We start from the raw sequence: 14,929 nt of genomic DNA, 5'->3' as shown, positions 1-14,929 counted from the left end.
CCATCAGAGGATGCACTGTATGCCAGACACTGGTCACCTTTGTAGGATGCTGAGTATAGTGATAGGGATTTGTGTTGGTGCACACAGGGCATATTGTTTAGGCATTGTATCCTTTCACTAAGGTAACTCTGTGGGCATTCCAATTGTTCCATGTGGACAGATACATGTCAAAGGAGGCATTATACTCAATGGCTGCCCTAATGTGGGCTTATTAAAGGAGACAATGACACCCCTAGATCTAGGCACAATCTCTTTGCTTATAAGGGGCTTTCTTAAAACAGTGGAACAATGTTGGTCAAAGGTTAGGTCACTCTCCATGCAACCTCCCAATCCTGAACAACTGGGTCATCCCTAAGGGGTATGTTGTCAATGTGGTAGTTTTCCAGGACAGATGATCACCCAAAGGATGAAATAATGTACTTTCTGGCATTTAGTTTCAGAGTATGATTTTGGCACCAGCTATTTGTTTGGGACAAACCTTCTTGCATGATGGCCTTCTCATTTGGGAATTCAATGACTGCTCCTATCTTTCAGTCCTCTGCAAGCTTAGTTAGCCAGAGCCCTTTGTTATTGAATTATACTACAGAGAAGTAGACATCAAACAGGAGAGGTCCCAGCATTGAACCCTGGGGGGCTCCATTTGTGATTGGTCTCTCTGGAGGCAGCTTCTCCTATTTTGATCACCTTTGTCTTATCTGTGAGCCAGTTGGCAATCCAGTGAAGTTGGGTTTTATCCCCAGTTGATTTAACTTTTCTACTGTGCCTGAGTGGGAAGATTGTGTTAAAAGGTTTGGCCAGGTCACAGTACCATGTGTGTACCGTTTTACCTTCGTCCATTGTTTTGGTGACCTTTTCAAAAAAGTCCACCAGGTTGAGAAAGCATGACCTGCCCTTGACGAATTCAAACTGAGATGGGTCCAGTGTTTGGAGATTCCTTGTGTCCTTACTGATTAGTTCCATGATAAGTCTTTTCATGGCTTTGCATATCAGGCTGATCAGACTTATGGGTCTGAAACTGCATAGGGTTGTGTAAGGTCCTTCTTTATGCAGGGGAATGACTGTAGCTGTTCTCCATTTGACTGGTACAAAACCTTTATGAAGGCTGAAGTTGAAAACTGTTGTTAAGGGGAGTGGTTAAACTGTGGTTTATGCTACTTGAGATACATCCAGGAATAATGTCAGGACCCATCACTGCAGTATTTTCAGCTTTTAATAGTGCTTTTAGGATCTGGATTTGTGTAACAGATGAAGATGTGACAACCAGGGAGACAAAGGTAAAGTTTTGACAGAAATTATTGGCCAGTACGTTTGCTATATCTTCAGCCTCAGTGTAGGTAACATCATTTACAATCATATCAGCACATTTGCTACATAGTGCTTCTGAAGTTATGAATATAACTCATAAAGGCCTTGTGATTGTCTTTAGTTTGGGTAGCTATTTAATCCACAAACCTGGGTTTGATGGATTTTATTAAGCTCTACTATTTTCTGTTATACATAAAATATTTTTCCTCAGAAGAGAGAAAAATGGCTACAATATTCCTCATATTCTCAAATGATGTAATGTAAATTTTAATATATCAGCTTGATGACTGAAAGTTATAAAAATAAGAACAGCAGAAGTATATCCCCTTTTCCCAAATCTATCAAAGCTTTCCCATCTCAGAGGTAGAGGGATTAGTATTTACCAAATGTTTAGGAACAACAGGGCTTACCAAAGAAGTCACTGCAGGGTCAAATCTGAGATTGGAAATAAAATATTGCACAACTAATGAACCTACACAAGCTATCTGTTTTCTTACTGGCAGCAGGCTGGCTTTCAGTAATATTACTGGCTGCAATAAACACATTCTCCAGTGCTGAAAGAACAGGAGGAGAATGAATGGGTTCAGTTGTAATAAAGCACAGTATTTCTCCAAGGACAGTGGATTATCATTATTTTTCCACTGAAATAACTGGTTCATTCTGGATATAGTTTCAGAAAAAGGAAATTCTTCTAAGGGACTATCGGAAGGAACACTCGCCTCAAATTAGAGTCAGCTACTTGAGGAGAGAAAGAATTTTCCTGTTCAATATACTGGGAATCTCCAGAAAAAGAATTACTTTTTCTCTTTGGCTCATACTAGGCTAATGACCATCATGATTTTTACAAACCTAGCTCTGCAACCTAACCCAGTTTTGTCTCAGAGTTCCTTGGATACCTATATGGTGGAGTTATGTCAATACAGAGATAGGTAAGGGTTGTGTGTGTGCAGGGATGTGTTAGCTGGGGCTTAATTTACTTACTATCTACTACTGTCCATCTGAGACATGGGGGGCAAGCCGGGGGCGAATTTGTGATTTCGATTCCAATAATCAAGGTTTCTTTTGAACAGGGTCAGGGATGAATTATGCTTTATGTAGGCAGGAAGCTTATTCCATAGCATTCCTTGGAAGTGGATGCCATAGCCTTGCTTATGAGTTAGGCAGCCTAGAATGATTTTCTTACTATCTTGGCTTTGTGTTGGTTGAAAGCCAGATTACTGTATACATATGTTCCCAGATCCATAACTGTCAGGTCAGCTCTTAGGAGTGTTTTATCAATGAATTAATTAGCTTGGGTGGATGTTTCCCAAAGGGCACTATAATTCATTTCTTTACATTGATTTTTAATCTGTAGCTTTCGCACCAGTCATTTGTTTGTGTTAGACCCTCTTGTAGAATGTTGATGTCATTTGGGGAATCCATGATAAATAACTCAAGCTCCCAATTTACAATCATCTATGAATTTGGTGAGGCAGAAGCCTTTGACATTAGCCTTGACTTTCAAGAAGCAGATGTCAAACATGAGTGGACCCAACACACAGCCTTGGGCTACTCCGCTGGTGACTGGTCTCTTGGTGGAGGTGGTCTCATCAATCCTGACTTCTTGGGTCCTATCTGTGAGCCAGGTGGTAATCCAGCAAATTATGTAGGGATTTATGCCTAGTACTGTGAGTCTGTCAACAATACCTGAATTGAGTATTGTACTAACTGTCTTGGCCAGGCCTGTCAAGGTAAGCGGTACGCATCAATTTCTCCTCATCGATAGCCATGGTGACCCTCTCAAAGAAGTCTTCCAGGTTAAGTAGGCAAGGCCTTCTCTTGACAAAGCCAAACTGGGATGGGTCTAGCATCTGTAGTGCCAATGTCCTTATTGATCATTTTCATGATAATTTGTTCAGTGGCTCTGCATATTAGACTTGTCAGACTGATGGGTTTGTAATTCCCGGATCAGTTGATAGTCCACCCTTATGAAGATGGATGAAGACTGTAGCCCTCCATTCAGCTGGCATGTAACCTGTTTTGAAGATGTAGTTGAACAGTGCATCAGGCTGTCCTACTAGGTCATGTTTTAGGCTACTTAGGAGGCAACCATGGCTATTGTTGGGCCCACTGAAGCAGTGTTTTTGGCTTAGCAAGCACCTCCAGGACCTGCACCCTATTGATAGTTGGGAGGTATGCCAGAAGGTATTTCAGAGGGGATAGTAGAAGGTGAAGTTAGAGCTAAACCAATCAGCCAGTAGATTTGCTATGTCACCCTGGTCAGTGAAAATTGTGCCATTTATCACAGTTCTGCTGAGTATTATATTTAAGATTCCTGACATAGCTGACAAAGGCCTTATGACTGTCCTTGACCTAGGAGGCTGTCCTGACTTTGTAACTGGCCTTGCTGGACTTTATTACAACTCTTACTTTCTTGTTTAGTTGAATAAGACAGCTCTTGTCTCTGTAAAAGTTGTTATTTCTGATTTTGGCCATGACTTTTTTCTTTTGTTATATAACCTGTTAAGGTAAGGATTTGTTTTTCATCTTAGATCTCGGCTTACGTTTGGTAGGTACAGCAGCCTCAGTGCAGCCATTTACATGTTTGTACAGGGTATGTGTAAATAATTCTGCATAGGAAAACTGTTCTTGGGTTTTGGGGGAGCCATGAATTTTGACAAACCATTGCTTAATAGTATGTAGTTTGCTTGAGTATAGTTCCTAACTGTTAATGGTTTGGTTGGGTTTTCTGGGTTGAATTTTATTTTTTTGGGGAGACAGCTTTGTGGTCCGACTTCACCAATGAGTATGTGACATGGGGGGTGTGCAATGGTCTCCCATGTTGATGAGTTCTAGGTCCAACATGTATGATCCTCTGGTTTGAGAGTGCACTGTCTGGTCCAAGATGTTTGTGTTGCTGAAGTTCAGGAAATGCTAAGTCTGTGAATTAGAGGGAGTGTACTTTTCTCAGTCTTTACAAGAGTAGTTAAAGTCTAAGAGTATTTGGTTGGATGGTGAGTGTCTCTAGTAAGTCTAGGTAAGAGTTGTGAGCTTCGTGGGTCATATATGGTGACCTGTAGTTGGCCAGGACACAGTAGGGAACTTTGTCTATGGAGACGTGGATGTGGATGAACTCCAGGGCATCATCCTGTTTAACCAACCTGGAATTGTATTTGCTGCTAACATACATGCAGACACCTCCACCTGTAGCTTCTGTTAGTGTTGCTGGTGGTCTAAACTGGTCAAAGGCACTGTAGTCTTCCACTACTGGAGTACTTTCTCTGGAATTAAACCAAGTCGCAGTAACAGCACAGATGTCTACAACTTCCAGAGTAAGGATATCTTGTAGAGTGTGGATTGTCTTGTTTAGTCTCCTAGCATTGAGTAGTAACACCTTAAAGTTGTTTTGAGCTTTTCTTTCCTATGTTGGTAGTTTTGTCATTTTGACATTGCCTAAAAAATGCTGTAATGGGATGGATAAACTTTTAGCCACTATCCAAAAACCAGGGGGGACATGTGCAGTCAATCTTTGGCAAAGCAAAGTGGCCTGTTAATTATTTCCTCCCATACTGATAGTTATTAATTTCCCAGGAGTGACACTAGAAACTATACCAATTATTACAATCAATCATATTCTGTTCATACTGTGGCATCATCCTTGGTGAAGGTGGAATGTTTCTCAGTGCAAGGCGTGTACCTGTCTGTGGCACATATTCAGAGAGATCCATTATGTTTCTTTTCATATAGGCCACTGAGGTACACCTGAGGTCATTTATACCCACATGAAATATGATAGAATCATATCAGTACCTGTGGTGCAGTGACCTGAGTGCATGTGTGATACTGCAGATCCTCGCTCCAGATAGGCAACTGACTGTTATCTTGTCCTTGTGCATCCTGGCGAAAGGAGTATCTGTGTGTAGTACAACAGAATTCCCTATGACAAGAGCACTAGGCAACGGTTTGCTTGCCTTATGGGCTTTGTTCCTGGAGGAAATCACTGGATGTAGTCTTACATGTAGTGCTAGGTGTTGCTTGTGGTGTGTGCTTCAGTAATTGCTGAGGATAGGTGTTGCAGTTTGATGGCTTAGGAGGTCTTTGAAGTTTGCAGAGGTTTCTTTTAATTGCCTCAGCATAAAAAATCAATGTGTGTGGTAAGAGGTACCTGTGAAAGATTTAGTGTGTACTTTTTTTGCAATCTTGTTTGCAAGCCAGATTTCTGCCTCCAAGGAAGTTATGTATGTACATCTCTTCCACACTGTGTTACATTTCTTTAAAGATTAAAAGGTTGTCTGAGTGCATGAGACAATTGCCACATTGTCTTCTGATGCTCATATGTACCAAGCTGGCTATAGAGACATTAGGAAATTGCAAATCCATGTTCTCAAGATATGTATTAGGGTTGGGCTATTATGGTTTAATGTCCTGATTTTACTAGAGTCACCTGAGTGGTGTCTAGGGTGAAGGCTACATGTTAGATAGTGCTATGACCTTAGTGCTGTATGACACCACCTAGCTGCCATAAGCATAGCTCCATGCAAAGCTTTTCTGTGATTCTGGTTAAAGTAATACATACTAACTTTACAGGTTTATTACTACACAGGATACTGCTAACCACCACTGAGCAGTTAACAGCTCCACTAAAAAGTGCTTACTTTATAACTGACAGAAAAAGCTGAAAACTAAACTCCTGTGCCCTCTGGCTAGTAAATGACTATGGTTTAAGCTCCCTGGAGTGCCTCCCAACTCACAGAGACCAGGCAAACACCTTCTGCCAGAAGATGGATGATTCCAGAACTTCTCAGTGTAAAAGCATAGCAAAAGTAGCTGTCAGGTGCAGATTAACACTCAACTAAGCCCTAAAAAGCCCTCTGGCTGAGGAAACAATCTCACTTTAAGCCTCCATGTGTGTTTCCCAACTACTAACCACTAGAACAGCAGTTCCAGTCTTCTTAATGTAAAAACACACTTTAGTTGGCCAAAAGTGAAAAGGTGCCAACTAGTTGGCCAAAAGTGAAAAGGTACCAACTAGCTGCAACAATTAATTTTCACTTTAAGCTCCCTGTGTGCTTCCCAGCTTGGACAAAATAGGCTACCTTTCTACTCACACTAGAAATGCAGACCCCATCATCTTAATATAAAAACACACCTTAGATAGACAAGGATAAAAAGGTACTGGAAACAAATCAGATAAATAACTACAAGTAATTTTCACTTTAAGCCTGCCTATGCATTTTCCAACTTGGGCTGACCAGGATACTTTTCTACTTCCACTAGAATAGCAGTCCCAGTCTTTTTAAAAATAGGTGTCAGAAGTGGGATGTGAACCCATGCCTCTATCTGGAGACCAGAATTCCCATAAGTCATGGAAGGAGTTTAATCCTTGAGTCTGGTGTCTAAGACCACTCAGCTATCCTGACAGCCAAGTCAAGGAAAATTACTCTTAACATTAACACCAGAACAAAGTCCTAAGCTAAGCCCAACAAATCACTCTGGTCCAAAGTAATAGAGACAGTGGAAGATAAATGTTTACTCTTCTGCTTCTTTTTGGCAGGAATTTTCTTTAGAAGCAGACAGACTCCTGTCAGGCAAATCATCCCTGGGGATATGTATCCTAGTTTGGCTAGGCAAAGAAGCATTCTTTACTCCTTCCTCCAAGACCAAGATGAGTGCCTCTCCACTACCCACCAAGAGCACTTCAACACCAGCAAAAGACATGTCTAACTCTTGGTCCATGGTGGCTCAAGAGAAACACCACAGGATGCCAGGAAAAAGGTGAATGGCCAGAGGAACCAGAAGTGGTCATAATAGAGTCACCCGTCTGCGGCTGAGACAAATTAGTAAGCTGTTGAAAGGAGCAAAGGCTGTTTGGAAATTTTCTTTTTTTTATGGCTGAAAGAAAGAAGGATAGAGGAGCCAGGAATTTGTTCCATGGCTAAGCTAAAATGATGCCAGAAGCCCAGGTAAGATTGTCAGCAATAGTTAGCAAAACAGGTAAGTATCATATACTGTTTTTTTTCAACAAAAAACACAGAGAAAAACACTTTATTTACCCCAGCTACCAAAAGTAATTTAACATCAGTTTTATGTAGGTAAAAATAAAGAGAAACTTTGCCTTAAAAACTTTATTCCACAAAAGTAAAAAGTTGCACTTCTCAGTAAATAATGACTAAAGTCATGTAACAGGCCATACGAACACTTTTTCCTAACTGAAATGAACTATTTTCACAGATAAAAAAGTTAGGTTTCTGTCACAACAATAAAAAGTGGAATTTGTTTTCCTCAAAGGAAACTTATCTGCCCTGAATTAGAATACTATTAGCCAACCGTCGATCTTTGGAAGCTCACAACAGGAGGGCTCCTATGTGGCAGGAAAGCACTTAAGGGCTTGTCATCCAAACTGTTGAACTTCTTCAGCTTTGCTTGAACTGATAATGGTTTAGGCACATGAAATGTACCTTTAAGCTTCGGCAGCTGTCCAGCTGTTATATCCTGGCCAAGACATAACCCATACAGCTTAGGATACTGAAGCACAGATCAAATAACGAACATCTTCAATTCTGCAGATTTAAACTTATTCAAAAAAGGCAAAATGAGTACCTCCAGCACAAAACAGAGATCTCTTTGAAGAATGAAATCCTTAACAGGTAGTTTCAAGAAACAAGTACCATTCAAAAAAGACTCTGTTTGTCTTTACAGACATCAGAGGCACAGAATTTGAGCCCTGGAAAATGTTGTGAAGTAGGTGAATACATAAGTCAAAAGTCAAAAATTTGTGAAAAGCATTCTAAGACTAAAGGAATAGTAGTTGCAATGAGATTACAAACTTTTACTCAAACCATATATGAAATGGGCTGATTTGCTTCATTATGTGTTCCTAGTAGCTCAGAATAAGATCATCTGCTCTGTCCTGAATGTAAAAAATGGATTTCTGCCCATTAAAACAATTGAAGAAACCCTGTGGTTAGAAGTAGGATGAGGGATCCAGATGTGGCCTGACAAAATTATGAGATAGGAGAGTCCTAAAAGGCCATATGTGAAGTGGTTTCTCCTATATGTGAGGCATGAAAAAGGGAACCATATATGTGTGGGCCAAAAAAGGGCTACTAGAAATACCTTTGGCATATACTGCTTAGTTTTCAGGATGAAGCTTGCCATCAGAAGAAACTGTATACAGGAATTGGAGGAAGATCACTCCTGGATGACAGCATCACTGAAGCACTCCCTAGATGGAAGTACGAGGAAACAAACTGCTGATTTTTCCACTGAATAGGGAAGCATATAGGTTACAACATTTCTTCCACAAGTGACAAAACAATTTTCATGCTACTAAAGAGTTGAGTAGACATTGTCGCAGTATCAAAAGACAATGGTTGAGCCTGTCCACAAATGAGATGGCTTTTCCTGGAAAAAAATACTCCCAGAAAGTCACTGGATGGCATAGTCCATTGCCAGATGCTCAATGCATCTCAGCGCAAGGGATAGGAGTGGGCACCTTCTTGCCTGCTACTACACTAAGTCACTGCCATACTGTTAGAGTGGATGACTATCACACCTTGGACTGGGGAGTCCTGCGAAGACTGGAATGTGAGAAGGATTGCCTTCATACCCAGAATGTTGATGTGTAGGCTAGCCTCTGTGTGTGACTAAACACCTTGGGAAGTCTAACCTTGACAGTGTCCCCTGACCCAAGAGCTGGAGTGCCCATGGTAATAGACACTAGTGGAGTGGGAATCTGAAATGGATTGCCTCATATAAGAATGGGTAAGTGTAACCCCCACTGCAGATCAGACGTGCAGACTCTGTTTTCTTGATTTTATGAGACACTAGCTTTGAGATCTATGACCACTAAACTCAAAAGTGTTCACTGCATTAATACCATGTACTATATGGCAAATGATACCGCTACTATTAGGATTGTTGCTGTTACTGACTCTAAATTACTCAGGCAAAGATGGGCCATAGCAGACAGTGAGTAAGAATTAAGACTTTGCAAAGCTTGTTCTGATCACTAAGGACTGAAACAGTCTTTCAAGGAGTTATAAAACTGACAAGGGTGGGAGCAACCACGAGCTTGTCATCCAAGTGAGGAAAAACTTGCATCCTTTGCAGCCTCTGTTTTGTTGCAAAGAACGGAAGAGTCCTGAATTGACAGTGACTGTCCCCTACATAGAAGCAAAAATACCTTCTGGACTATTTGGATATTTTTATGAGAAGGCAGGTGTCTTGGAGGCCCAAAAAGTACACCCAGTCTCTCTCAAACAAGTAGAGTAAGGTGGACTGAACCAAGAATATTCCAAAGTTTTCCTTAGGGATAAAGTATTTCAGGCCAAGTAAGTCTAATATTTTCCCCTGAGGCTCTTTGTCTTCTCTGGTACTAAAAAGAACTTAGAGTAATACCTTAACCCTATCTTGTCTGGTGGGACCTCTTGGATGGCTCTTTTTGCTAGAAGATTCAGTACCGCTTTTCTTACTGTAACTTTCTGATGGGGTGGGAAACAGGGTAAGGATAAAAACTGCAGACTTGGGAAGGGGTGTGGAAGGCTTATATATCCTCTGGATATTACTGTCCTGGACAACTTTTCTTGCATAATAGCAAACCATGCAGTAATGTGGAAAGACAGATGTCTCTTCCTTGTTCGAGTAAGACCTCAGACATTCTGCTGGGGGATGACAGCCACAATCCAACTCGTGGGTATCCAACCTTGTGGGTATCCTTCCTTGTGGGGGGGGAAATGACACTTCTTAAACTTGCCAAGGTATTTTAGCTTCTTCCAGATTTGTTGTTTTGCTGCTACTGCTGGCCTCATCTAGACTATAACTAGCATATACTTTTCTGTTTGCTCGAAAAAGGGCACTGGAGAGTTTGAAATTTTATGGGAGTCTTTATCAGCAAGTGAGCTTTAACATTATGGCCAAAAACAGTAGAATCGAGACAGGGCAAGATCATGAATGTCACTTTGGCATAATTAGCAAAGTCTGTTAGCGAGAGCTAGGAGTGTTAGTGTACAGTAATTCCAGAGTTTTCTGGTTGAACCTTCTATAGAGTAACAGGGTAGTCTTATGTTGATGTTCAAAACAGAAGATACAGTTGTATGGCAGCTAGTTCACTAACTGGTATATTTCCTCGCCAAATCTTGCTGGAACTCTACCATGTGAGAAGGATATGTTGTGGCCCTTAGGAAAAAAGAAGAAGACAAAAACTCATTTCCCAATGGCCTTTAGTGAAAAAGTGAAAAACACATGAATTCACTTCCCAAGACAGTTCACAGCCCTATGTTCTTTGTTAGAGGGTGAACTGTAAAGTTCTGTAGGCCTGGAGCCTCAGTCACTTACAACATTAGGTTTTTTGAGTCACTGAGCTATAGATTAATTCTGTAGGAGCCTTGAAAAACCCGTCTGGTTCTCTCATTAATGGAGATCAATAACTGGGTTTTCCCATACCTTTAGGGTGCCTATTTTCAGCACTGGTATTGATGGTGAAACCACCCAAAAAAACTGTTGAGAAGAATAAAAGACCTCCTAATAATGTCATCAGTTAGGAAGACAATACTGAGTCTATGAGCACCCTCCTCTTGGGGTTATTGGGGGGTGTGTGGCAGAATACGCAGCCTCCTTATATTTTACACTAGCTGGAGGATACTTGCTGAGAGAGTCTATATGTTTCCTCTTAATCTTGCGCTTTCTAGATATCTTTGAAGATGAGCAGTCAGGAATGAAGAAGCATGTTTATGTGCTGGCACTGTGGTGGAACACTGAATAGGCACCCGAGTGTATCTGTCCTGCTGCATTAAAGTGGGAGCTGCCATAAGCCTCACAACTCTAGCTTATTTCAGCAACTGTCTTTAGTATGAAGTAAAATCACAGGCGCTTTTGACACTAATGGACTTTGCACTTTTTTCCACTGTAGTGTGATCCCAGAGTTCTATAATATAAGTATGGGGATGTGAGATTGTCCTAACATGGTGGGTACAGGCAGTACCCACCAAAAAGAAAACTTACCTTTGGATTCACTGGAGATGATTTTACTTCACATAATATGTGCTTGCAAAAATTACCTGCATTAAGTTGACATGAATCGAAACATCTTAATGTTCAGTTAGAAGCTGGGCTGTTGGTATACAGCAGTGTTGGCATATGAGATTTGGGAGATGCTGAAGACAGCCACTGCAAGGATTTATTTAACACTGGTATCAATTTCAGACCCAGTACAGTACTTGGCAAAGAGTACATCAAGACCAGAAACTGAAAAGTTGAGCCTACTACCTGTGGTATTGACTATGACAACAAACTTGGCCTTGAGCTCAGGATCTACATGTTGACCCCAGTGCTGACACCAATACTCTCACCTATGTCAGTTCAATTGATACCAAAGGCCTCTACTCAGGTGGCTCAGTCAATATCTGAGATAATGACACTGAAAACCATGTTCCTGATATTAGGTCTGTAGTCAACATCAATAGGTCTCCAGGCATTGACATCACATGGCTTAATGTCTGTAAACTCAGTAATGGAGCCAATATCATGGATCTTGGATAGATAAAAATGTTTCTTTTTTATTTCCCTGTACCTACTGACCATCAAGACTCCCACATTAGATATCAGTCCATTTCAATGGGCTATGCAGTCACCAGAACCATGAAGGTGAAAGACATACAAAGGGACTGTCATTCAAATATCTTGGAGAGTTGCTTGAACCCTTTACTAACATCCCAACAATGAATGAATGTCTTTATGATTTTTTGCTATTTTATTCCTGTCAATCATCAGCCCCCCCGACCATTAATTGAGCCATTCATTCGCCATCACCAGGGTGAAAGTTGCCCATGAGAGGCCATCAGGTAAGGTTTGGCTTTTACTGGTTAAACCCTATGCCCTACACTCACTTAGCAAAGCACTGGGGTGGAAAGTGCAAAGGGCTTTCCCCTAACTTTTGTAAGGGCACTCACTCAAAGTAGCCCTGCCCCTACACAAAAAGCAAGAGTGGTGTTTTCCCCAATCTCCAGTGGGAACATCTCAATGACTCTGTATACCTATGAGTGTGCACAACCCTTTCTCCCTTTCAAACCCCTGGGAGAGGTAAGTGAGCCACACCATGTGTCTCCTCCCTTACCTGCCTGTTTTTTTCAGTGCCAAGGCTGCTAATCAAACCCTGATTGCTCAAGTCACAGTAAGGGCTCTATATTTTTCTGCCAAGGAACCAGGCTGATAAGTAAATGTATGGTAACCTAGACCACATCCCTGGCAAAGGGACAAGTAATCCACAACATTGCTAAGTCCCACCATGCCTTCCTAGTGCAGTTGAATGCTGTCTATGCACTTGTGATGATGGCAATCACCTATTAGTAGCTTGGTGAGCAGAGCACTCTCCCCTAACTGTGTATTTGCTTCACTGCCCCTCCTCCAAGAGTACATGTCAGGGTCACCTGTGCATAGTGATGGATAGTGATGGCTTTATCCCACTATGCCACCAGAGAAGGCTACAGGTTAAGAAAGAACACTGCATTACTCAGAGATACTGTCCTGTGCCATTTCACAGATTGAAATGCAGCAAAACAGATCCAGTCAAGAAGGACCCAGCTGGTGCATTATGCGTGGGTAAATGAGTTACTTAGTAGACTGATTCTTCACATGCCACACTGTCCTACCACCTGCTGGCATTTGTCCCACTGTTAGGGAGCACAGACTTCCACTTACAAAATGATTTACTACAATTCTAACAGAAGAAAATTCATTTATAGATTCTGTCTGCAGTAATCAAGGAAGAGTGGCAAAGCATAAGCTGAAACAGAATAACAATGCAGTACATTCAGGGTACGAATGTATAAATAATATTGAGATACCAATTTTAAAAGTCAACCTTACTTTTAGTAATTTACATTTCCCTACAATAAGGGCTCAGATATGTCAGCCAATAACAGTTCTCACCCTGAGAAGTATTACTAAAGAGTTTTATTTGGCACATCTTTTACAACCCTGTATCCATGTGTGCTCTTATACACAATGCTAGTAATGTAATAGAGCCAATCTCCCAACACCCCCCAAAACATACATTACAATGGATGAAATGCAAAAAATCCACCCCACCTCCATAACACATGCACACCACCATATCTCTAATGTAGCAAATTTCCCACACAATGGAATTGCCAAGGTTGTAACACAGTAAATCTCTCACCCCCATCACTGAAGAAATTGTACTGAGAATGGGAGTTGGGTGGGACATACTACTGAAGAAACTGCAGTTCTGAGAATACATGTTTTCATAGATTGCAGATGTAGATTTTATATCACTTTATGCACTATTAGACCCACTTTTACGAGGTTATTACTTTTAAATCAAACCATGATATGTATAGGTTCCTGATCTCATTTGCTTACCCAACATTTCATTTTGTATTTTTGTCATGGTAACCAAAACAAGCCTGTTGTGTCTTTCGGCTTATCCCGGTTAGGGGTCACCACAGCGGAACTCCGGTCCGCTAATGTTTGGTAGTGGATTTTTACGTGCCGAGTTACCAGCCCTGACGCACAACCTTCAACGAAGGCACGCCCATTCATGCATGCCTCCACACAGAAGACGCTCTAGCTGAGAATCGAACGGGACAACGTCTTGCTGTGAGGCGACAATGCTACCGCAGCACCACGGGGGGGGGGGGGGCAAAACAAGCTAAAAAGCTAAAATGGACAAAGGAGATACTGCAATGCTACTTGTTAAATATGGACATGTATGTAAAAGGTTATTCCAGTACAACCACACCAAAAATATATAGATATATATCTCAGTTGGCCAGTTATATGCCATATAAACCAGTTGGCATAATGGTTAAGGTCTTTGCCTCCCATGCACAAGGTACAAGGTTCAATCCTGACCTCCGACCAATGACTATCTGAAGTTGGCATATTCTTACTTTGTCTCTGTGGGGTTACTCCCACGTCTGAAAAACATGCTGTGTTTCCATCTCAAACTCACCAATGAATGGAGCTGTGGGCAGCAGCACAGACTCTACATGGTGCCCAACAGGGGGAAGAGTTGTACAGACCAACTGCCTTGGGCATCTACTGTGGTGCAGAGTATCCTCAAGATAGGAGAACACAGATCACAGACTGTAGACTGTGGCAGGCCTAGCTACTCGACGGTGTAAAATATGGCTCTATGTGATTTGGTCATATTGACTAATGTCGCTAAAATGGGCATCGGTAGTTATCAGTGACCTCTGACCTACACCAGGGACCCTTGCTAAAGGTGGGAGGGGTATATGTGCCCCTACTGGCCAGTGTGTGCCTGCCATAAAGCCCAGCAGCCCTGGGTCAATAAGTTATTGACTGGCCTGTGTCTAGTTTCCTAGCCTGGGTTACCTGGGATGACTCTGTTCAAAGAAAGCTGGACGTAAAACCTGCCAAACATGAACTGAGAATTGCTATGCTTAATGTAAGTTACTGACAGGACGCAGCTTGGAAGTGGATGACATGATGATATGGAGAAGGCTGGACATCTTATGTATCCAAGAGATGAGATGGAAGGGAAGTGCAGCAAAGCCACTTGACTTGGGATCCAGACTCTACTACTCAGCAGGGGGACACACTAGAAATGGTGAAGGAGGGGGACAGGCTAGAAATGGTGTAGGAATTGCGGTGAGAGACA

The 14,929-nt window shown here is 41.7% G+C and overlaps 1 protein-coding gene across 1 annotated transcript in view; it reads right to left on the bottom strand.

The window, feature by feature from the left end:
* Positions 1–14,929, bottom strand: part of HMCN1 (hemicentin 1) — a 5,606,893-nt gene that overhangs the window by 664,246 nt on the left and 4,927,718 nt on the right. The gene's annotated exons all lie outside the window — the stretch shown is intronic.

The sequence above is a fragment of the Protopterus annectens genome, chromosome 10.part0 (assembly GCF_019279795.1).
Source record: "Protopterus annectens isolate FY-2018-M chromosome 10.part0, PAN1.0, whole genome shotgun sequence".
In the NCBI taxonomy this organism is placed as follows: Eukaryota; Metazoa; Chordata; order Ceratodontiformes; family Protopteridae; genus Protopterus; species Protopterus annectens.
The sequence above is the reverse complement of the archived record's forward strand: the minus strand, read 5'-3'. Positions and strand labels throughout refer to the sequence as shown.